The sequence below is a fragment of the Impatiens glandulifera genome, chromosome 6, assembly GCF_907164915.1.
Source record: "Impatiens glandulifera chromosome 6, dImpGla2.1, whole genome shotgun sequence".
NCBI lineage: Eukaryota > Viridiplantae > Streptophyta > Magnoliopsida > Ericales > Balsaminaceae > Impatiens > Impatiens glandulifera.
The window spans coordinates 34,800,149-34,823,798 of record NC_061867.1 but is presented as its reverse complement, the minus strand read 5'-3'; the positions used below and the strand labels follow the sequence as shown (position 1 = coordinate 34,823,798).

At 30.7% G+C, this 23,650-nt stretch overlaps 2 non-coding genes across 2 annotated transcripts; both read left to right on the top strand.

The window, feature by feature from the left end:
• The first annotated feature begins 16,762 nt into the window (after window positions 1–16,762).
• Window positions 16,763–16,852, top strand: LOC124944181. Its single transcript, XR_007099829.1, has one exon. It is a non-coding gene; the product is annotated as a small nucleolar RNA snoR8a (small nucleolar RNA).
• A 164-nt stretch (window positions 16,853–17,016) lies between these two features.
• On the top strand, window positions 17,017–17,105 carry LOC124944212. Its single transcript, XR_007099857.1, has one exon. It is a non-coding gene; the product is annotated as a small nucleolar RNA SNOR75 (small nucleolar RNA).
• Window positions 17,106–23,650: the final 6,545 nt, after the last annotated feature.

Below are 23,650 nucleotides of genomic sequence, written 5' to 3'. Positions count from 1 at the left end.
CAAGAATATTTAATACGTCCAATATAAATCTAATTTAAAGAAAATATTTAGAATATAAAATATAAATTTTATATATTTGTAACTAGTTTAACAAATTAAAAATTATTGAACTTTAATCTTTAATAATTTATCTCTGAAACTTTAATAAAATGTATACACACTATATTATATCTTACATTTTTTTGATTCAGTCTAGAATATGCACTTTAAATTTTGTTAGATTGTTAAGAAGTAAAATATATCCAAACAATTTTTTAACATGTCACCTCTTAGATCAGAATTTAAAAACATGATAAATCTAAAATATCTATGTGAAAACTCAAGTCACAAACATTAATAAACTAGCACTATAGTGATATCTTGTGAGTGCTTATAGTGAAAGAAAAAGATGCAAAACTTTAGTTGCATATAATCAAATATTTGCGAAATTGTATGCTTATACAAAACACATATTTATACGCAATATTAGGGTTTGCTCCTCAATATACGTGTGATCCTAATTCGACCCAACTCTAGGCATATAGAATATCTCGGCCCAACCTTTGATTGAGAACTTGCATACAAAGGTTGGGTTGAAAAGGCTCATGCACCCAAAGTTGGACCAAATTAGGCACATGCGAATATTGGGAAGGAAAACCCTCATATTTCATATAAATATGTTCTTAGATTTTTCTAAGCAAAATCACCACATATTTTTGTTATATGACTCTAAAGTGTTCCCCTCCTTTCTCTCTAAAAGCACTCATTAGTGAAGAAATATGAATTATGTGAGCTAGAATATGTAAAATTCTTATCTATCCACTTATTTAAATAGTTGATATGATCAAATTAAATTATGGAGATCTCATTTAGATTACACAATTAATTATTTTTCTTAATTAAATTGTTGATATAATCAAATTAAATTATGGAGATCTCATAGAGATTACACAATTATTGATATGATCAAATTAAATTATGGAGATGTAATATAGATTACATAATTACTTGTTTACTTAATATTTTAATCTTCTTTTAGTAATTATTTAAAAAAGTTATTTGACTTCAAATATATTTATATATATTTATTATAATTCTCTTATATAGTTAAATTATATTAAACTTAAAACTAATATCATTTTGTTTATCAAAATAAAAATTAAGAAGTTAAGTATATGACAAATTCTTATAGTAGTTAAATATATGATAAATTCATATATTTTTTTTATTATTAATAGTGAAATAGAGGAAATAAAGGGAGTAGAGGAAAGCTACAATGTATATAAAATAATTGCACTCACTAATGTTATTATAAATACATATGACAAATTTATATAATTTTTATTAAAGTTTTGTTAAAATATGGTTAAAAACCTATTGAGATTTAATAAATTAAAAATAATACTGTGCAAATTATTTTTTATTTTATAAAAATTAAAGTTATATTTAATAGTTTGTAGAACCATAACATAAGTATTCTCTTTAATGTTCATTTACTTGAAATATATTAATAGTGCTCATGCATAAATTTCTAAATTTCAAAAATATCGGTTTGTTATTCTTTATTTATAAATCTGAAGTGTCTAATAATTTACTATGGAAAATATTTAATGGGGTTCACTCACTTCTGTTTTTTAGAAACGTGTATAATTCAATCTAATATTTCTCAAAATCTCTTTATTTTGTTGGTTGTTTTTTAGGATAACTCAAATGTGGAAGTACGATTATGAGAGAGGAAATTACTTGTGCTAGTAGTAAATGTTTGTTATCTAATTCGTGTGGTTTCTTGAGTCTATTCCATCTTATCTAATTTTTAGATTAATTTCCTTCTAATCAAATACAATCTACCATCCCTATGAAAACTACTTTCGGGCGGGGCATGCCCACTTGATAGAAGCTTTGGGACTGGACCCTTGATTAATCAAAGTCAACTAAAGCACCTACTCGAGTGGAGAGACAAAGACGATTCTCTATTCTACGGAATCAAAGATGGAATGGAGATTCTTTATAAAATTTTATATATATTTATATAATTTCCACGCAAATTCATCCTCTAAAATCACATATTCGGAAGGAATAGTCGGCAACCCCCTTGTAACGAGGATGATTAAACAAGAACAAGGGGGATCCCAAGAAATTAGTATTTCTCTTGGGCCAACTTCTTTTTTTTTTCCTCCTTTTTTGTTTTCACTAAGTTGTATTTTGCGCGATTTAGTGAATAAATGAAATGAGTTACACCTCTCTAAAACAATTAATTATTTTGATTTCAATTTTAATTTTGTATTCCAATTCATTTCCACTCTTTTGTCGTATGTTGTCATTTATTTTGTTAAGTTATTTTTGTCGTGTAAGAAAATTTCTCTTTAAATTGTACTTACTGAATTGATAAATATATAATCATAAATGGAAAGTGATAGATACCTTGTAATTATAAATATTTTATCGATGATTCATTAAAGAGAAAATATGTCAAGGGTTAACAATTATGATTTTTAAAATCATATTATGTGAGGATTGACTTGGGAAATATTACAGTTGCTGTAATAAATAATATTTTGCTTCATGGTTACATAAATTTACTAATTGTTAGTTTTAATATTTATTTATATGTTTGAGAAGTACTTATACAAGAATTTTGGTTTTTTAGAGTAGATCTCGTGATCTCAAAATTTGGCGTTGATATTGTGGTATGCTGTATGTTTGATCGCATATTGTGAGAGTCAATTCAACATTGAACGTGAGAATTTATAATTTGTGTATTAGATCTATTAATATATAACGAGATTATTGAAATACTCGTGTTGTTGGCTATAAAATAAAAAATCACTTAATTTCATATATTATACACTTTTTAATTTAAGTTTACTTAATAACGTATATTTATAATTACTTATTTTTTTAATCTTAAAGTAATAATATATTAAAAATTAAAGCTAAAATATTTTGTTTATTTTAATTTTTTTTTATAAAATTTGACTAGTTACATTACCCTAAAGCAAACCATGTTTGCTTCTTATATTCAAACATTTTTTTAAAAATAATTATAATTTGGTTCAAATTTGTGGCTAGCTTTGGTTTACAAAAGAGTAGCCCTAATTTTTTTTCTTTATAAGAAATTAGAAAAAAAAATTACGTATTCAAATGCATTTTAAAGATTCGGAAAGGATCGGTGGCACCAATAGAGACAGGGGTCTAACTATTGATGACAACTTCGTGCAAAACGGTTTGATAAAAATCCTGTTAGGGATTAATATCACTTTCTATTCTTCACAAACCCTTGCAAACTCTTGAACGATTCAAGTGTGGAAACGTTTGCTCAGGTTTGAAACTAAGAACCACCGGAAGGATTCACTATACTTTTTTCTTAGAATCAAATACAGTTGCAAAGCTAGCTCACTGTTAACGGACTCTGTTCAACTTACAGTATATTTAAGAATATCATTCAACTAGACAATACTTTGATTCCATCTCTCTCTTGATATACAAACACAGTAAGCAAGAAAGCAATTCGTAAGAACAATTGTGAGCAAGTATGGCTTGTTCATTCGTGTATCTTTGTGTGTTCGTCTGTTGTCCACAGATCTCTAATCACTTCTCAAACTCTCTATCATCTCCGTTGTTCTTATCAAGTTCATCCATTTTCAACGTTTTCTTCCTACCAAACGTGCATACGATTAATCGATCTCCATAAACCTGATTCAAACTCTGTTTCCAAATTAAAGACCACAGTTCCTTTCTTTGCCAGCACGATTGAGATCCAAAAGTCAATCGTTCATGAAGCCATCACATTCAAGGTCATCGGACGACCCGATTCGGAAAAGTTTGTCGGAATCCTCGTCAATATGATCTGTCTGTTTTTGGTTGATGTGGAAAATGAGATTGATGTTCTTAGTTATATCTAAGTTCCTTATGGCTTGAATTTATAAATATGAATTGATGAACAATGATGTTGTTATAGACATGCCAATCCATTTCTGGCCATGTTTCAATCTATTTCAATCGAATTTAATTTTAATCAACTGAAATAACCCTAATTTTCTTGTAACATACTTCCAAACACGTTCACAAAATAAAGAATTAATATATTTTACGGAAGTAATTATTATTATTCTTTTTTTTATGATAAAGTTAGTTTGAAATGAAATATTTCACTACAAAAATATTATAAATTAAAAGAATGTGAATATGACAAGATATGACAGTTGAATGAAATTTTAACGGAGTTAAATATTTCTGTTAATTTTAATAAATTAAACACTTTTTGATAAAGTTTTAAATATAAATAAAATTTTACAACTTAATAAACAAATTTGACATTTCTATTCAATTTTAAAAAATGGCATTCTTCCCATTAAAAAAATAGATTAATTTAGTTTCTTTTAATAAAAATATAAAATAGAATTAGATTCTTTTGATTGGAACTAACATTTATAATCCACTTCTTCCTTTATGATTTTCAATGTGTAGGCGCACTCATTTTAACAGTCGAAATCACTCGAGAAATTTAGTCTATGAACCTTGCTATCTATCTGTTTCGCACTTTGCTGCTATTGATCAGTGATTTTCTCATTGTGTATTTTATATTTTAAGAAATTACTTAGTGTGCGATAGAGCTGAATGATTTTGGCGTCTTATTTACATACAGAATCAAATTTTCAATGTTTCAACCATTGAACTGTCTGTTAGTACATTTTCTTTTGGTTTATACTTGTTCTTAAACAACCACTGTTATCAATACTTACCAAATCTCTAGGACAATATATATTCTGTAATTAGTATGATTTGTTTTCTCCATGTCAAATAAATTTGGTATCAATGTATGAAAACTTTTAATTTTTGATATTGAAAAAATCAAGATTTAGAAATTCATTCATCTCGTGAGCCACGTGTTAGTGCTGATGAGTTTTTCCAAGATGTTTGCAGGTTTAGAAATTTTAACCATAACATTGTTTCAATTGAATAAATTTACCCTCACTGTCATCACTGAATCCTTTCTTGAAATATTAATTTGTATTCTTGATTGATTAGTGTTTTGGGGATATTTATTTGTTAATCACACAATCTTGCATTTTTTTTGTTATACAATGGGTCCTATTGAGTTATGCAGTGGCCCTGCAATAATATATTAAACATTTGGCTTTGAGTTTAATGACAATTATTTAACATTTGAGGTTTTCACTTAGTGCTGCATCATTGAGAGAGAATGCAAAAGGTGATGAAGACCAGATTTCAGACTGAATTGTATGCATAATCGCAAGTGCCATTCCTACAAAAAAAAAAAAGGCAAGAAGAGTTAATTTTACTTACATAAGTTGGGATTTTTTCACATGTATTATTATAATAAATGTTGAGACATTTGCTTTGATGATTTATATGTTTTATCGTAATCAGTGGTTGAACTGGATTGTTGATGCTTTTAGATGATTTACATGTTTTATCATATAATTCAGTTGTTGCATTGTTGATGCTTGTAGGTGGTTTATCTCTCTATATATAGAGTAGAGTGGTCATGATCTTGCATAATTATCAGTTAAAATAATAACAAATTTCATGCATTCCCTTTTGTGATAGAAACAACGTGTATTACTTTCCTTTTTCTCAAATGAGAATTTGAGTAAAAACAGTCAACAAAACAGTTAATTGCATTGGTTATGGAAGAAATAAGAAAAAGTAGAAGTCATATTTTAAGTTATATGAGCATAATATTTTATCAAAATTGTGAATGTTCTAATAAAATATATTCCATTTTGCATATGAATTAAGACAAACAAATACCAAATTTACCATAATTTAAGATAAAATTAGTACTCAAAAGTCATACACCTGTATTGCGTGGACCGGGGGAATGTAGCTAACTAGTCCTAATTAGAGAATGGAAGTCATGAGTGAATTGGAAATTAAGCTTTAGTCACCTACTTTCCATTTCTATCCGTCAGCAACTTTCTTACATAAATTGTCTTCTTTTCAAAATTGTAAAAGAATTTTATTAATTTATATTTATTGTTTTCTTTCTTGCATAAATTGTTTTCTAAGATTGTCTTTTGTTTCGAGTCCTGTTTCTGCCATACTCAGGCCAAAAAAAAATCAACTTGTCTATTTGTTGCTTTTATCTTTAAAATAATCTTCTAAATATTTAGGATTTTTTTTTCGATCTCTCAATGTTTTCATCTTGACTTGTGTCAAATATTGCTGATATGTTCCAAAGAACTTGAATAATGTTTTATTCAAAAACTATTACTGGTTTGCAATGAGAGTATGATACATTGATGTCCTCTGCTGCTATCTATTCTATGAAATTTGATAATCTATGATTTAAGAATCTTGACTTGTGTCAAATATTGCTGATATGTTCCAAAGAACTTGAATAATATTTTATTCAAAAACTATTACTGGTTTGCAATGAGAGTATGATACATTGATGTCCTCTGCTGCTATCTATTCTATGAAATTTGATAATCTATGATTTAATTAATCTTATGTTTATCCGAATTGGATCCGATCTCGCTAATCTTATGTTTATCCGAATTTGATCCGATCTCGCTATGTCTGTTTTCTGTTGATTCCTCCTCCTTTTAGGCACTTGGAATTTCAAGTGTTAATGTATCTATATGTTTGAATATGCTTAAACTAACATGCCATTTTGGTTATCCTTGTCTTTTATGAAAAAAAAGGGTTCTTCTTATCCTTTGATAAATTTCATTACTTTCTATATGTGATTCTTTAGCAAAATCAAAAAGGGTACACAGATGTCAACCTCCTCTAGATGTGATGGTTTGTTTTCTAGATCAAAATTTTGAAATTTTATGGTCAGAAATCTTGATCAAAATTTTGACTAACTAAGTTTTTTTTTTTTTGCAAACTTGATCTCATCAGGATTCACATCCATATAAATGAGATTCTTGACAAAATAGAGAGTATTTCCAAAAGGAATTTACTAACGGTTTCTGATCTATAATGAAGTTTCAAATTAGTATTTTAATTAGATACACTAGTAGAAAATAGGTCTTCTGTAACGACTGCTAGTAACGGCGCTCGAACGCCCTTACTAATAGTTTTTATTAGTAACGGCTATATTAAACTGTTACTATTATTAGTTCATTAGTAACGGTTATATAAACCGTTACAGATAAGGCTGCAGTTAAAGTTTTTAATATAGGATATCAGTAACGGTTTTACCAATGTACCATTACTGAAGGATTATCTGTAACGGTTTTTACTATAACCGTTACAGATAGTGAACCGCTCTTTAATCTTCTTTGCTAGTATCTGTAACGGTTTTTTACTATAACCGTTACAGATAAGACTTCAGTTACTTATCTTTGCGTGAGCTATTAGTAACGGTTTGGAACATAAACCGTTATTAATATCCTATCTGTAACGGTTATTGAGAAACCGTTACAGATAATGAGCCGTCTTTTCTTCTATACTACCCAATATCTGTAACGGTCATCTTATTAACCGTTACAGATAAGGCTTAAGTTACCGTTATTGTAGAAGGTTATCAGTAACGGCTTTCTTCCAACACCGTTACTAATAACATATCTGTAACGGTTATTGAGAAACCGTTACAGATAATGAAAAAGAAGACGAAAAGACGGTTGACTATTTGTAACGGTTTTATATAGCCGTTACAGATTGTCTGTAATAAACCCGCGAATGGCTTCTTCTTTCTTTTCATTCTTTTCTTTTCTTCCTCCACGCTTTCTCCTCTTCTTCCCGATCAGCGCCGTCGCCCGTGTGTTGAAGTCGCCGCCGTCTGTTGAAGTCGCCGCCAGGTAAGTTTTCTTCCCTTTTCTTCATCCACCGATCAATATCGCCGATCATCTCCAATATCGCCGATTCGCTCCAATATCTTCTCCCTCCGATATCCGCCATTCGCTGCCAATATCTTCTGCCCTCCAATATCGTCGTTCTATCGCCGATTCGCTCCAATATCTTCTCCCTCCAATATCCGCCGATTCGCTGCCCACCGCCGATCAAACCAAATCAGGTTAAACTCTCTTCTCCCTCCAATGTATTAATATTTGTGTACATTTGACAATATTTATTAGATTCTGATTTAGGATTTCTTAATATTTGTTTCGAATTAGATTCAGGCCAGTTTACCTCAACATAGTCTACTACAACAGACTGGTTTTGGATCATTTCTCTAGGTATGTTCATACTCTGTTTTTGATTGTTATTCTTGGGTTAGCATTTCTCTAGATATATAGGATTGTTTGGAATATAGGATTGTTTGGAATATAGGATTGTTTTGTGTTTACCCACAACTAATATAGGATTGTTTTGTGACTATGCTTTGAATAATTCTGAAAATTATTGAAGAAGATACAAAACTGAATTGTAATATTGGTTGAGTTACAAACTGTTAGAACATGGGCCTAACAAGAAATGCTGCTGTTATTTTAGAATACTTTGAAAGTTGAGTTCATAAATGTTATTATATATAAATGTTACAAACTGTGAGAACAAATTTTGAAAATTCCTAGTTATTATATATACTATATTGGTATTCATTCAAATGATAAAAGTCTTGATGTGCTGCTTTGAATGAATCTTGATTCTTTAATGATTAAAAATAGCAACAATACTTGTTCTTTATTTTCTTTTCTTCAAATTTATGCTTTATTTTCTTGGGGTAATGCTATATATAAATATATATCATAGACTGATTGCATCCATTAAGAATTAGTTGGGAGGTTAGTACACGGGTAGATGTGTAATTAATTATATATTCAGTATAATTATATAAATACATATTCGTCAACTTTACTTTAACTAGTACTCCATTAATGGGTTTCTTTTGCTTTCCCGTTGTAAGGTGGAGGTTGTTGTCTTGATGATTTTGATTCATGAAATTTAAAGTATCCTGGTTGTAAAATTTACAATCAATGTTAGAAATTTTATATATTTGGAATATTTTGTTGAATCAGGTTGCATAAATTTCATAGCTTGCTGTTTGAAATTCCCATTGTTTTTGCTGCCGCGGATTGTTGTTTACACTTCAAAATTCAGGTTAGTTCTTATTTACAATCAATGTTAGATTGTTAGTAGATTATTCATGTTAGATTAGTGGATAATTTGTATGTTAGGTTAGTGGAAAATTTGTATGTTAGGTTAGTGGATAATTTGTATGTTAGGTTAGTGGATAATTTGTATGTTAGGTTAGTGAATAATATGTATGTTAGGTTAGTGGATAATTTGTATGTTAGGTTAGTGGATAATTTGTATGTTAGGTTAGATAATATTCAATGATAATTTGTATGTTAGGTTATTGGATAATTTGTATGTTAGATTATTGGATTGGTAGATTAAGTTAGATATTTTGTATGTTAGATTATTGCATGTTTGGATTAGTAGATGAATAAATGATTTGTATGTTTCATTATTGATGTTAGGTTGTTGGATTATTAATTTGTATGTTAGGTTAGATGGAAATCCCAGACAAAACATGGATGACTATACTTCGTACCGATCCTAAATATAGTGAGGGGGTTGACAAATTCATAGAATTTGCTGAAAGGTCTACGGGTAGGTCATCGATTGCATGTCCTTGTGTAAGGTGTGCAAATCGAGTATATGAGAATAAGAGAGTGGTTAGATCTCATCTAATTGTATACGGCATAAGACAAAATTATGGTTCTTGGTATTTTCACGGTGATAAGAGATCAATTGGACGTCAACTTGTAAATGCTGTTACCGAGAATGTGGAGGAAGATGAATCAGATAGAGAGTATTTCCAAAAGGAATTTACTAACGGTTTCTGATCTATAATGAGGTTTCAAATTAGTATTTTAATTAGATATATATTCTTCATTTGCAGTTCTGAAGACACTAGAAAACTCACCGAAGGTGGAAGAATAATTTTTCTTCTTAATTAAGAAGGTTAGATTGATTGATCTCAAACTTCTCGGTTAATTTGTAAAGTGGTTAAATTATTAGAATGCAAGTACCTGAGAAAACATGAATGATTTGCATCGAGATCATCCAAAATATGAGGTTGACAAGTTCTTAGATTATGTAGAGACTAGTACAGAAAGAGAGAAATTAACGTGTCCTTGTGTTAAATGTGTGAAATTTAATAATGAGATTAGAGAAGTTGTGAAGATTCATCTGATTCTGAATGTCACATTTTCCACTCTTACCTTCAGATTAGTAGTTTTTATGAAGACATGTATGTTAAGTGAACTAGATACATTTTGCGTATTATGGATCTTATTTTTGTTATGAAAGTTTTATTTTTACTACATATGTTTTGATTGATAATTGTTGATATTTGGTATGAACAGGGATTGGGGAATGAAAAAAGTAAATATATATTTTTTTTAAAAAGACGACCGACAGTTTTTAGTTAAAGTTGTTGGTATTGTTTTAGTTACCTGCCGACAATTTTAACTAAAACTGTTGGTGTTGCCTAAGCTACCTGCCGACAGTTTTAGCTAAAACTGTTAGTATTACCTAAGTACTTTACCAACAAAGATGACAGTGGTTGACAGAAGAGGCAAACCCACATACATTAATATTACGTATAAATGGATGACAAACAAATTACGTTCAGTAATAATTTAGAACAACCTAGTAATAAATGTGCAAAAATAATTAAAAAACAACAGGGAAAACTAAAAGTTTAAGAGTAGAATAAGAAAGGTGAAACTAAAGAATCATGAAATCAAAATGAGGAATCTAAAGATGGAGATGTAGAGGATGTGAATAATGATGAATCAAGGGAAATGAAAGATGGAGAATCAGAGAGAAAGAAGAATTATAGGATACTATCACTCTCCACCGTTTCCGGTTTAGGAAATGGTCAAAGCAAGAATCTTACTTCAAAGCAATATCTAGAGTTTTCCCTTATTCGAAAGGGTCTTGCAATAAAATAGGATTGAATATTTCCAAATAAACTCTATTAGGATGGTAAAGAAGAAGAATTAGAGGAAGAATAAAGGGGAAGAATCAAAGAATGAAAGTAAGGAAAATCAGAGGAAAGAATAAATAAGAATGTAGTGAAGGAAAGTGAATAGGAAATTTTGAAAGCATACCAAAACAAATCAGACAAAAATGAAGCAAAGGAATGTGAAGATAAATGTAAAATTCCTAATATACCGAAACAAAATTCTTTTTATCAGATTAATGTTGGCTCCTCTAGAGTGAAATAAATCCAAGGGAAAAAGGTCAAAGCTCACAAACAATCATCATAAAATGCAACAGTTCAATCACCAATAATGTAGCATAGAGCCAAACATGTGATTAGGTAAAATAGGTAGGCTGCGAGAGCAGTAGATTGTGATTGAAATTATAAGAAATGATATTGGCTAAATTGAACAAGAATGTTAAGTAGTAGAATTGGTATTCTTTAGTTGCCTGTAATCTCTGTTTCTTGTTTGTTTATAATCAAAATACTCTAAGGTTGTTTGATTCTTGTAATCAAAGTTATGATTGTCTATCTTTTATAATTGACAATTTCTCCCACTTTTGAGTTATTAGTGAAATGATGTTAATATGTTTTTCAATTTTTCTTAAAAAATTAACGATTAAAAATAATATATTATATATATAATATTTAGGTAGAGATGCTAAACATAACAGAAAAATCTATATATATAAAATGATTCTTAATTTTCAAAGTGTCTGGATTGTCGGGTCGAGAGCTGTAGTTAATTTGGATATATATCTGAAAGTAAATTGATACTTGGGTCGGATTGTGGGTTGACCCGCCCATAAACTTAAAACGGTTAAAAATAAAATAAAAAATGTTATAGGTATGGTTCGAACTTACAACCTAACAATATGTGAGAGTAAAAGGATACTTTGATCAGATTGTGAGTTTATCCGCTCATAAACATTTTTACCGTAATATTTTTTACACGGTTTTTTATATTATTACTCGTGGAGATGCACGTGATACAGAAAAATTGACATAATGACAATTGGTAATGACAATTGGTGGCATTTTCTAACATTTTAAGTGGAGATGTGTTTAAAATAATTTGAGGGTTAAAAATATGTAATCAAAGTAATTTGCCCTATAATTTATATATTTGATATTTTTTTCAAGTACACAAAACAATTCAAACTTATACCATTTATTTTTATGTAATTTTAAATAACAATTGATATAAGATGTATTTAATATTACTATTAGATTTGAATTAAACTCAAATTTTACCGATTAAAATAAATTCAAAATTAATTAAATTTGAAAATAGTTTTTTTTTATCTAAAATAATTCTATTTAAATAATATAATGATTATATATTTAACACTAAATTCTTAGTTATTATAAGTTTGATTATTTGACATAATAAAGGAAGTTGTTAATTTTATTTTGAGTTAATTCATTAAAATTAATTATTTTAATTTAAAATTTCATTATTAGCATTACAAATAAAATAATTACCATAATTTTATTATTAATTTATACCAGTATCAATTTTGTCTATCGGTAATTCGAACACTTTAAATATAAACATTATTATTATATATATATATTTGAATTTAATGTCATATTTAATTTTATTAACACATTTACTTAAATATATTACTATTATATTCTTATTTTTATTCATTTTAATAAATATCTAATGAATTAATTCCAACCACAAACAATTATCATATTGATAATTATTTTTTTCCTTTTCAACTAAATAATTGAATTTTAATATATATTTAAAAGGCTAAAAGGCCAAATAGCCACACTGCTGGCATACCAATAAAAGGCTTAAAATTTAGAGGGCCCAGAAAAAATATGGGCTATATTATATTATATAAATAAATAAATAATTAATTAGGGTTTTAGAAAACGATATTAAGTACCCAAGTTATCGCCGCTCATCTTCACCCTCTATATAACAAAAACTCATTTACAATTCTGAAGACACCAGAAAACTCACCGAAGGAGGAAGAATAATTATGTTGCTTAATTAAGATGGTTAGATTGATCTCTCTCAAACGTCTCGGTTAATTTGTAAAGCTGATAAAAACTTGGTGAACTTTGGAAATCATGTTGAGTATAAAATTACAAGCCTTTTATTGATGTCTATCTCTGTATAAAAAAAAGTCTCTTCATAGATGATGTGTATTTTACTATTAAGTGTTTTGATAGTATTTTGTGATTAAATTATTAGAATCCAAGTACCCGAGAAAACATGGATGATTTTGCATCGAGATCATCCAACATATGAGGTTGACAAGTTTTTAGATTATGCAGAGACTAGTACAGGAAGAGCAAAATTAGCGTGTCCTTGTGTAAAATGTGTGAACTCTAATTATGAGATTAGAGAAGTTGTGAAGACTTATCTGATTCTTAATGTCACATTTCCCACCCTCACCTTCGCATTAATAGTTTTTATGAAGACATGTATGTTCAGTGAACTAGATACATTTTGCGTATTATGGAACTTATTTTTGTTATGAAAGTTTTATTTTTACTACATATGTTTTGATTGATAATTGCTGATATTTGGTATGAACAGGGATTGGAGAATGGAAAATGTAAAAAAAAAAATTATAAAAAAGACGACTGACAGTTTTTAGTTAAAGCTGTGGGTATATTGCTTTAGTTACCTGCCAACAGTCTTAGCTAAAACTATTGGTGTTGCCTAAGCTATCTGTCGACAGTTTTAGCTAAAACTGTTGGTACTACCTAAGCTACCTTTTGACAGTTTTAGCCAAAACTTTTGGTATTGCCTTGTCCATTTTACACGAAAGTTTCTGGAACACTGTCGGAAAAACACTTTCCTTTTTACCGACATAGGTAATACCGAGAGATGCTGACGGTTTCAATATCCGTCGGATATGTTTTAATACCAACAGTTTTGCGGGCTTTAAGGACCACTAATGTCGTCCTTAAAACCTTAATTTTCACTAGTGTATTGTAAAATTCAATATTCACCATCTTCGGGATTAGAACTTACTAAAATAGGAGGAATACAAGAAAATAGTTAGATGGTCTATAAAAACACTGAAGGAGCTTATAAAGTTCCCAAAAACTAAGAAATTCACTATCATAAGTAATTCCAGTTGAAAAGTTAATAAAATCTAAAAGAAAATGTAGGACCGAAAGCTGAAGATTAGGAGAAATATAAAGGTAAAACTTATCTGAGAGATTTTAAACCAGAAGTTGAGGTTCTTAAATCACCTTTTAAGTTTAAATTACCTACAAAAGTAGGGAAAAAAAGCATAAAAAAATGGGAAATTGTAGTTGTTGGAAACTACATAGGTACGAATCTTGTATCTTTCCTAGTCACTAAGGATGCTTTGTTAAAGTAATGTGAACATATAGGGCTAGAAAAGGTATCACCAAATATCTATGATATTTATTTTTTGAAATTCAAGCAAGGAACAAATCTAGAAAATATTCTGAAATTGGGACACACATATACTGAGTCAAACTGTATGAAAATGGAAAATGGTCTGAAATTGTGAACCTACTCAGCAAATTGAAGGAAACAACCTAAATTTGGTTCAAACTAATGAACATTCAACTCATATGTATAATATAGAATCACTTAGCCATTTCGCTAGTCTCTTGGGGAAACCATTGTTTATGGACCCAATAACGGAGTAAAGAGAACACATCACATATGCTAGGATAAACATTGAAGTGTATCCTACAAGTAATTTACCAACAAAGATGGAAGTGGTCTACAGAAGAGGCAAACCCACATACATGAATATTATGTATGAATGGATGCCAAACAGATGTACGTTCTGTAATATTATAAACATCCTAGTAATAAATGTGCAAAAACAATTAAAAAATAATAGGGAAAACTAAAAGTTTAAGAGCAGAATGAAAAAGTTGAAACTGAAGAATCATGAAATCAAAATGAGGAATCTAAAGATGAAAATGTATAGGATGTGAATAATGAAGAATCAAAGGTAAGGAAAGATGGAAAGTCAGAGAAAAAGAAGAATTATAGAATGCTATCACTCTCCCCCATTTCCGGTTTAGGTAATGGTCATAGCAAGAATCTTACTTCAACGCAATATCTGGAGTTTTCCCTTATTCGAAAGGGTCTTGTAATAAAATAGGATTGAATATTTCCAAATAAACTCTATTGGGATGGTTAAGAAGAATAATCAGAGGAAGAAAAAAGGGGAAGAATCAAGGAATGAAAGTAAGGAAAATTAGAAGAAAGAAGAGATAAGAATGCAGTGAAGGAAAGTGAAGAGGAAACTTTGAAAATAGACCAAAATAAATCAGACAAAAATAAAGAAAAGAAATGTACAGATAAATGTAAAATTCCTAATAAACCAAAACAAAATTCATTTTATCAGATTAATGTTGCCTCCTCTAGTGCGAAACTAATCCAAGGAAATGAGGTCAATGCTCACAAACAATCATCATAAAATGCAACAATTCAATCACCAATAATGTAGTATAGATCCAACCATGTGATTAGGTAAAGTAGGTGGGCTGCGAGAACAATAAATTGTGATTGAAATTATAAGAAATGATATTGGCTAAATTGAACAAGAATGTTAAGCAGTAGAATTGATATTCTTTAGTTGTCTGTAATCTCTGTTTTTTGTTTATTTATAATCAAATACTCTAAGGTTGTTTGATTCTTGTAATTAAAGTTATGATTTGTCTATCTTTTATAATTGACAATTTCTCTCACTTTTAAGTTATTAGTAAAATGATGTTAAGATGTTTTTAATTATTTTTTAAAATTAACGATTAAAAATAATATATTATATATATAATATTTAGGTAAAAGAAAAATTGACAAAATGACAATTGGTGGCATTTTCTAACCTTTTGAGTGTAGATTTGTTTAAAATAATTTGAGGGTTAAAAATATGTAATCAAAGTAATTGGAGTACCATTCAAATAATTTGCTCTATAATTTATATATTTGATATTTTTTTCAAGTAAACAAAAACAATTCAAAACATACAATTTATTTTTATGTAATTTTAAATAACAATTGATGTATTTAAAAAATATATTAATATTAGGTTTGAATTAAACTCAAATTTTAACAATTAAAATTTATTCAAAATTAATTAAATTTGAAAATAGTTGTTTTATCTAAAATATTTCTATTTAAATAACATAATGATTATATATTTAACAATAAATTCTTATAAGTTTGATTATTTGACATAATAAAGGAAGTTGTTAATTTTATTTTGAGTTAATTCATTAAAACTAATTATTTCAATTTACAATTTCATTATTAGCATTACAAATAAAATAATTACCATAATTTTATTATTAATTTATATAAGTATCAATTTTGTCTATCCGTTCAAACAATTTAAATTTAAACATTATTATTATTATTATATATATTTGAATTTAATGACATATTTAATTTTATTAACACATCTACTTAAATATATTACTATTATATTCTAATTTTTATTCATTTTAATAAATATCTAATGAATTAATTCCAACCACAAGCAATTATCATATTGATAATTATTTTTTTCCTTTTCAACTAAATAATTGAATTTTAATCTATATTTTAAGGCTAAAAGGCCACAAATAGCCACACTGCTGGCATACCAATAAAAGGCTTAAAATTTAGAGGGCCCAGAAAAAATATGGGTTTTAGAAAACGATAAATAATTAATTAGGGTTTTAGAAAACGATATTAAGTACCCAAGTTATCGCCGCTCATCTTCACTCTCTATATAACAAAAACTCATTACTTCAAAAACCCTATCAGATCCGCTTTCTCCATAGTCTCAAGCAGATTTAGCTTTTTTTTCTTTTCAATTCCTGTTTTTCATCTTTCTATTCTTATTTTCATATGTTTTTGTTGATAGTTGGGGCGCAATGATTATAAAAGATAATTCCTCGTTCTGAATGCTACAATTGCATGACAGACTCTTTATACACCCATAGAATATGAGCGCTCTGTTCGATCAATTTCCCAAATTTGATTCACGTCAATGGTTCTTTCTATTCTTTGTGTTCATGGTATGATCGTAAGAATAAAGGTGGTATTTTTGAAACCCCAGTTTATTTTTGATCGTAATTTCGCTTGTTTTCATTTTTATTTAATTTATGAGATTGTGGTTTCTCAGTGATGATCAAAACGATGACGAGTCTGATTTATAATCCATTCCATTCATCATTGATGACAAAACGAGGCATTTGTCTGAGAGACGCCCAATTCTTTTTATCTTTAACTTCATGTTTCCTAATTACAAGTATTTGTCGAAAGTTATGCTGAAAAAGTTGATGCTCTAAGAAACACATGTGATTGGTGGTGTTGTAAGATTGTCTTTTTGTCTTTAGCTACGATTTGTGATCATTCCGTAGATACATCAAAAGATGTTTCTTTGTGGAGACAAGTTCTTGTGAAGAATTAGTTCTCTTTCCAGAAGAAATGAGGCACTTTCATTATTCTGGCGTCAGCCATAGAATTGATGAATTCAAAGTAAATGATTGCAAATTAAAAAATCTTATTATCTTAGCTCTTAATAGAGCAACACTGTGACAAATATTAGACATAATAACAGTATGGGAGCAATGAGAGTGAAAAAAATCCCTCACAGAGAATCAATTAAAGAATACCTTTCCTAGTTGATAATTGCTAACAAGTAACAAGCTGTCTAAACGAGGCATTTGTCTGAGAGAGACCCAATTCTTTTTATCTTTAAATTCTGGTTTTTTCTAATTACAGTACTATGTTTATTTGTTTCCCAATGCCAACAAAGTTCTTAAATGATGCTTATCAAGTGAGTACAATACACTCATTTCAGAGCATGGATCTTGATCTTCATACATCTTCACACAAGTTTATGGGCAATTGATTGTTATAAAGCACAATTTGTGACCTCCTTAGAATTAAATACATATGTGGTTCTCCCAAAGTAATGCACCACATCTTAAATTCTCAATGATTGAAGTTAGGCATACTTCAGCTTGAACCATTGGCTTCTTTCTGGCTTTTAAAGGATTTTTAGATTGACCGCTGATGAATGATATCTCAGGACACGTCCAATGGTGCATTGTAGCTCAAAATATCTTACACCAAAGTTTTGGTTACATTCAGATAGTCTTCAAAGTGACCATCGGGCTTCAAGAAGGAAAACATGGCTTAAGGAAGTTGAATGATGACTCAAGGCTTATACAGGTCGTAGCTTGATCCAAGAAAGATTTTTGTATGTCATGGGCTTAGATTGGTGTATCATATTTTGAATTATGTCCTCATAAAGTCCTGTCCTCTTTGATTGGCTTCCGAGAAGACCATCGGGCTCCAGGGGATGAATTGGACTCGTGGGTGTTACATGACAGGCAAGGGTTGGTTCGAGAATGTTGTAAACTTTAATACTGTGAATTTGGTAGGTCATGGGTTCCAAATGGAGAACCAAAACCGAACTTTTCTTTAGTTGAAGTCAAGGTTGCCTTTAGTTAACTCATGCGTACTCCAAGAGTTCTCGTCGAGTTAGATTGTAAACATCATTTTGAACCTGTTGGAACAAGAATTAGGCTATAAGATGATCTAACTGAACATATTCCAAAATTTCCTTAGATATCATTTTGAAAAATCAATCGTTTTAGGGCTCGATTGATCGGGTTTAGAATTAGGGGCTATGATCCTTACATCCAAATGAGTTGTTAGCAACTTATCGATCATGTTTTCATGATCTATACAAAAAGTTATAAACTTGTAATTTTTGAACCAAAGGACGAACACTCGGTCTTCTTGGATCGAGTTTTGTAGAACCAAGGACCGAGAAGGATGACTTAGGACTGAGACTAGGGATCAACCTAGGACTGAGACTATGGACCAAGAAGGATGACCTAGGACTAAGACCAATGACCAGTGTTCTTGAGCAAAGATCGAGCCTTAAGACCGGTCTTCTTGAGTGAGGATCGAGAAAAATCCAATCGACGGTTTTCACCTAGGATCGAGAGGTCTGACCTGGAACCGAGACTTCCAGGACCCATGATCGAGAAATCTAGATCTGGGACTAAGACTCCCAAAAATAGCATCGAAAAATCTAGTTCAGGACCGAATCTCTCGAACCTTGGCGTCAAAAACTCAAGTCCTCTAATTGAGTATCTCGATTCCCGATTTAGAGCGCCCTCGATCTAGATTGAACTCATCTAGACTGACCGCTAAAAACAGACTTCAGCCCTAGGACTCTGTTCCTAAGGCCTCTTCGGTTCCTTTTTTTAAAACCCAAAATTATTTTTATAATTTTGGAACCCCAATACATTTTTAAATAATCTCGAGAGGTCAGAAAATGATTTTAAAATATTTTGGAGATATTTCCTAAACAAATATTTTGACTATTGCCCCATTTGGAATTTATTTTTCAATTCTAATACTTTTCTAATATATTTTTTAGGTATTATATTTAATCTTAAATAACCGCAATCGCTGCTACTAAATAATTTTGTACAATTATTTACGTAATTTAAAATAATTTTTGTTTAGGATCCCCTGACTAATAATTAAAGAAAATAAATGTTATAAATAAATTTTTTGATAGTCAGACTTTGTTTAAAACATAAAACTATTTCAACGGGCGTGGAGGTTATAGCGCGAAAGTCCTTTTTTGAGCGTAACCAAATAACGAACACATTAAGGAAACTTTGGTAAAAAATACATTTATACACGTCTATTTTATTGATTTTTCTAAAATTATTTGGCGATTATGTTTTCAAATAAATAATTTTTTTTTAAAATTAATTATGTTTGATTAATTTAAACCGGATTTCAAAATCAAATTGTCAATTGATTACCACATATCCCTAAATTATTAAAATTTGAACAAAATTAATTATTTCTACATCGTTAATTTTAAAAACTAACCAGGTACTATTAAAATTTTTAAAAATAAATATTTTATTTTAAAAATATGTTTGGCACGCAAACCAAAGTTGAAATGCATCGAACCTCGAACCATACCAGATCCTCGTATTGCCACATGTCATTCGACATGTGCTAAGTTGCGGAAGGAATTTTCCGAGGTTACAAATAATGACAAAGAAAAATAAATAAAATAATTTTGGAATAAATATTGTAATCATTTTATTTCAAATTAATTTTAGAAAAATAAAAAGAATTAAAATAAATAATTTAGGATAAATTTTGTATCCATTTTATCTCAAATAAATTATTTATTAAACTCAAAAAATAAATTAAATTGACAAAATATATGTCATGTTTATTAAAAAAAAATTATATTTTTTAGATTAAAACTCAAAAGGATAAAAGAAAAATTAATTTCAAATAAACCTTAAATTAAAAAAGGAACGTGATTTTGTGTGGCCAAAATCCGAAAGAACTAAAACAATATAACAAAGGCATCAGATGAACACTGAATATTCATCCTAGCAGCCATTCGCGTCGCCCACTGCAACAAATGAAGAGTGCGCTCGTGAAGCACAGGATAAACTAACGCGCGCTTTAGTGTCGTTAGTAGAATCGCGACGGAACACCCTATTGTAGACAAAACGTGAACGGAGCATCCCGCGTTCGATTTCTCACCCAAAACGACGTTGTTTCACCATGTATCGTCGTCTTCCTCGCGACGACGAACAAATGAAAACGACATCAATCTTTGATTTTTTTAAAGATAAACTTTGTCGTTTCTCCACCTTATAATTTCGTTCAAAAGGTGAAATGATCACCCTACTCTGATGATCCTTTCCTCTACGCCCATAATCATCATCACAACTAAAATTCCATCAATGACTATTTTACTTAATCCAATCCACTTGATTGATGAACCGACCAGGAAAGACTATAAATAGCTTCCCTTGAACAAATCGAATACAAGAAGGTTCAATCTCAAGCCCTCAATTAAACCTTTTTAAAAATCCGACATTTAAGCATCAAGCTTTCTAGATTTAAAAATTTTCGTGTAAAGCGTTAAAGCTCTTATCCAGGCGTTTAGGAAGCTTTCCATAATAGCTAAGGATTATTCTGCAACTCTCACTAAGCTTCTAATCACCCTCTGAATTAATATTCGAGTTTGAAGTTGAAATTTTTATATTCGTTTTCTTAAAAATTACCACGTCATTAAGGCGGTTTATGCGATCTGGAAATTATCAACCCTATGCTCTACCTTCCTACATGCTCCCACAATAGGAGACGAGAGATTTTTATGGTAGGTTCGATTCACGCACTGTTTTTATGAAACAACGTTTTTCGTGTGTTAAGGAAAACTATGTTGAAGAACCCATTGACTTACCTTCCTATGCATTCCGTAAAAAGTGAAAAGAGATGAGGAACCAAAAATAGAGTTCTCTAGCATATGGCCCGTACAAGTTTTAAAATGTATCACTCGCGTAAGTATTGATTTAATTGAATTTAGAGTCACCAATGTAGTCTTCTTCTCAAATAATCTAAAGAATAGAAAATCATAGACTCGTTTTAAGAGTCCGATGTTTGACTACATATTAAGAAAAGTCCTTGATAGAAAAATTAAGTAAATTAATTTTTGGAACCGGCCAAACGAACTAAACAGGTGTTAACCTTCATGTGTAGGTACAGATCAAAACCGTATGAACCGGTTGGCGTATCAAAACCGATTGCTACTATACTTCAAAGAAACCAGTTTCAAGTGATCAAGTTAAAGATCAGAGGAACCGGTTTTCACTTTCTCAAGCGACCGGTTAGCCAAGACAAAAAATTTCATTCCAACCGGATCATACTGCACAAGACACAAAAACCGGAAGGTTCAGAACAAAAGTCAGAAGATTCAAACTACAAGAGCGACGTACCATGACGAAAGAAACGTGTCTTGGAAAAATAAAAGAAGATCGGATCCGATCAGAAGCATGCGAGGAAAGTAATGATGCTTTATTGATCCGAAGTTGACAACCGGAGGTGCATGCCCAACACGTGTCCAAATCTGAAAACCGGCTACGTCATCTTCTGCTCAGAACTGCCTGCATGACTGCCAAGTGTTAAGGAAAATGAAGCGTGCAAGCAACCTTTCTGCATCAGGCGTGATAATGATCGACCAATCCGCAGGAGAGAGAAGAAAGTAACCGTTGGCTACTTTCAGCTATAAAAGGAAGATCAAACGTCTTCATTTAATGCAGTTGTGAGCATCATCAGTTCTGAAAGTTGTAGATTACGAATTACGAAAAGCATTAAGTTCTAGAGAGATAAAGTCCTATACTGTAAAACCGGTGTGTCAAAACCGGAAGCTCTTTGTGTGTTGTGTGTTGAGTTGTTGTATTACATCTAAGAGTGAGTTTGGTGTAACCGGCGAGTAGCGAAGTTGGGCTCGACCGGCAGTATTGTTGTAACTCTAATAATTAGTGGAAATCCTTCTCATAACCTGAGAAGAAGGGGGTGACGTAGGAGAGTTTGCTCCGAACATCCATAAACAAATATTTTGTCTCGTGTTCTTTCGTTGCTTTTATTATCTAACCTCTAACCAATCATACTCCTAAAACCGGTCACTCACATCCACAAAACCGACTCCTCCTAAAACATCATCTAAAGTCGCAAACGTTGCTTCAACCTGAAACAGACATTTCCGCCCTTGAACCCGGTTCAAGAGTCTGTGACAGTTTGTGCAGTGCTGAGAACGGTTTTAGTCTCTAACCGGACTATCACCAAAGAGTTGTGTGTGTTGTAAGCGACCACCCTTCCTGAAACCGGAAACACCCTAGTCCTCCAAGGGCGTCCCCGATCCTAACAAGTGACAACATCAATCGCAGAGGCAGAGTACATAGCGGCTGGAAGCTGCTGTGCACAACTCCTCTGGATCCAACAGCAACTGAGGGATTTCGGAATAGAAGCCAAGGAGTCTCCAATCTTTTGTGACAACACCAACGCCATAGCGATTACATACAATCCGGTGTTGCACTCAAGAACAAAGCATATCGACATCCGACACCATGTCATCCGGGAGCATGTTCAGGAGAAACACATCCGACTGGAATATGTTTCAACCGAGCAACAAGTAGCGGATATATTTACAAAACCGCTACAGGAAGCTAAGTTCTCTCACTTTCGAAATATCTTGGGTCTTACTAATCTTAATCAATTGATATAATCATCATGTATGCATGTAAGAAACCGAGATATGTGTTCAGGGAGAAGCTAAAGCTTCTCAAACCATATTCAAATAGGCCATTAATAAATCAAATATGCTAACCGGGAGGAAGTCTCCGGTTATACCCGATCACTTCAGAATTTTGAATCAAATGTATGTTTACTATACGGTTGAAATAACCGGGCTGAAGTGGATAAGACAAATTCAAAGTTGAACAACTGTTGACATTAATCAACTTTTCTTCACAAACAGAAATATCCTACTAAAACCGGTCATGGAAAACCGCTTAGTACAAATGCATTCTGGTCTGATGGAATGAACTTTTCCGGTTAACCTGGGATGACTGACTGAGTTTTCATGCATATTTTGAAAAATGAAGCCTGTAATTAATAAAAACAAGTCTACCACAATCGAGATGACGACATGTGTCCATCATCAAGAGAGGGAGACTCACATCTTGTCAATAGATATTATTCATCATTGTTATCTTGGTAATAATTAGATTTACCATGGAAATAAACTATAGTTACTTCAACAAGTTAAGTCTATTAAGTAGCTGATGACATCATCAAGCATGCTTAAAACCTCATTAATACCAGCCGAACCCCGGGCTATATAATCCAACCACAATCCTTCACAAAACTTCACAAGATCACTATTCACAAATATCGTTCTTGAG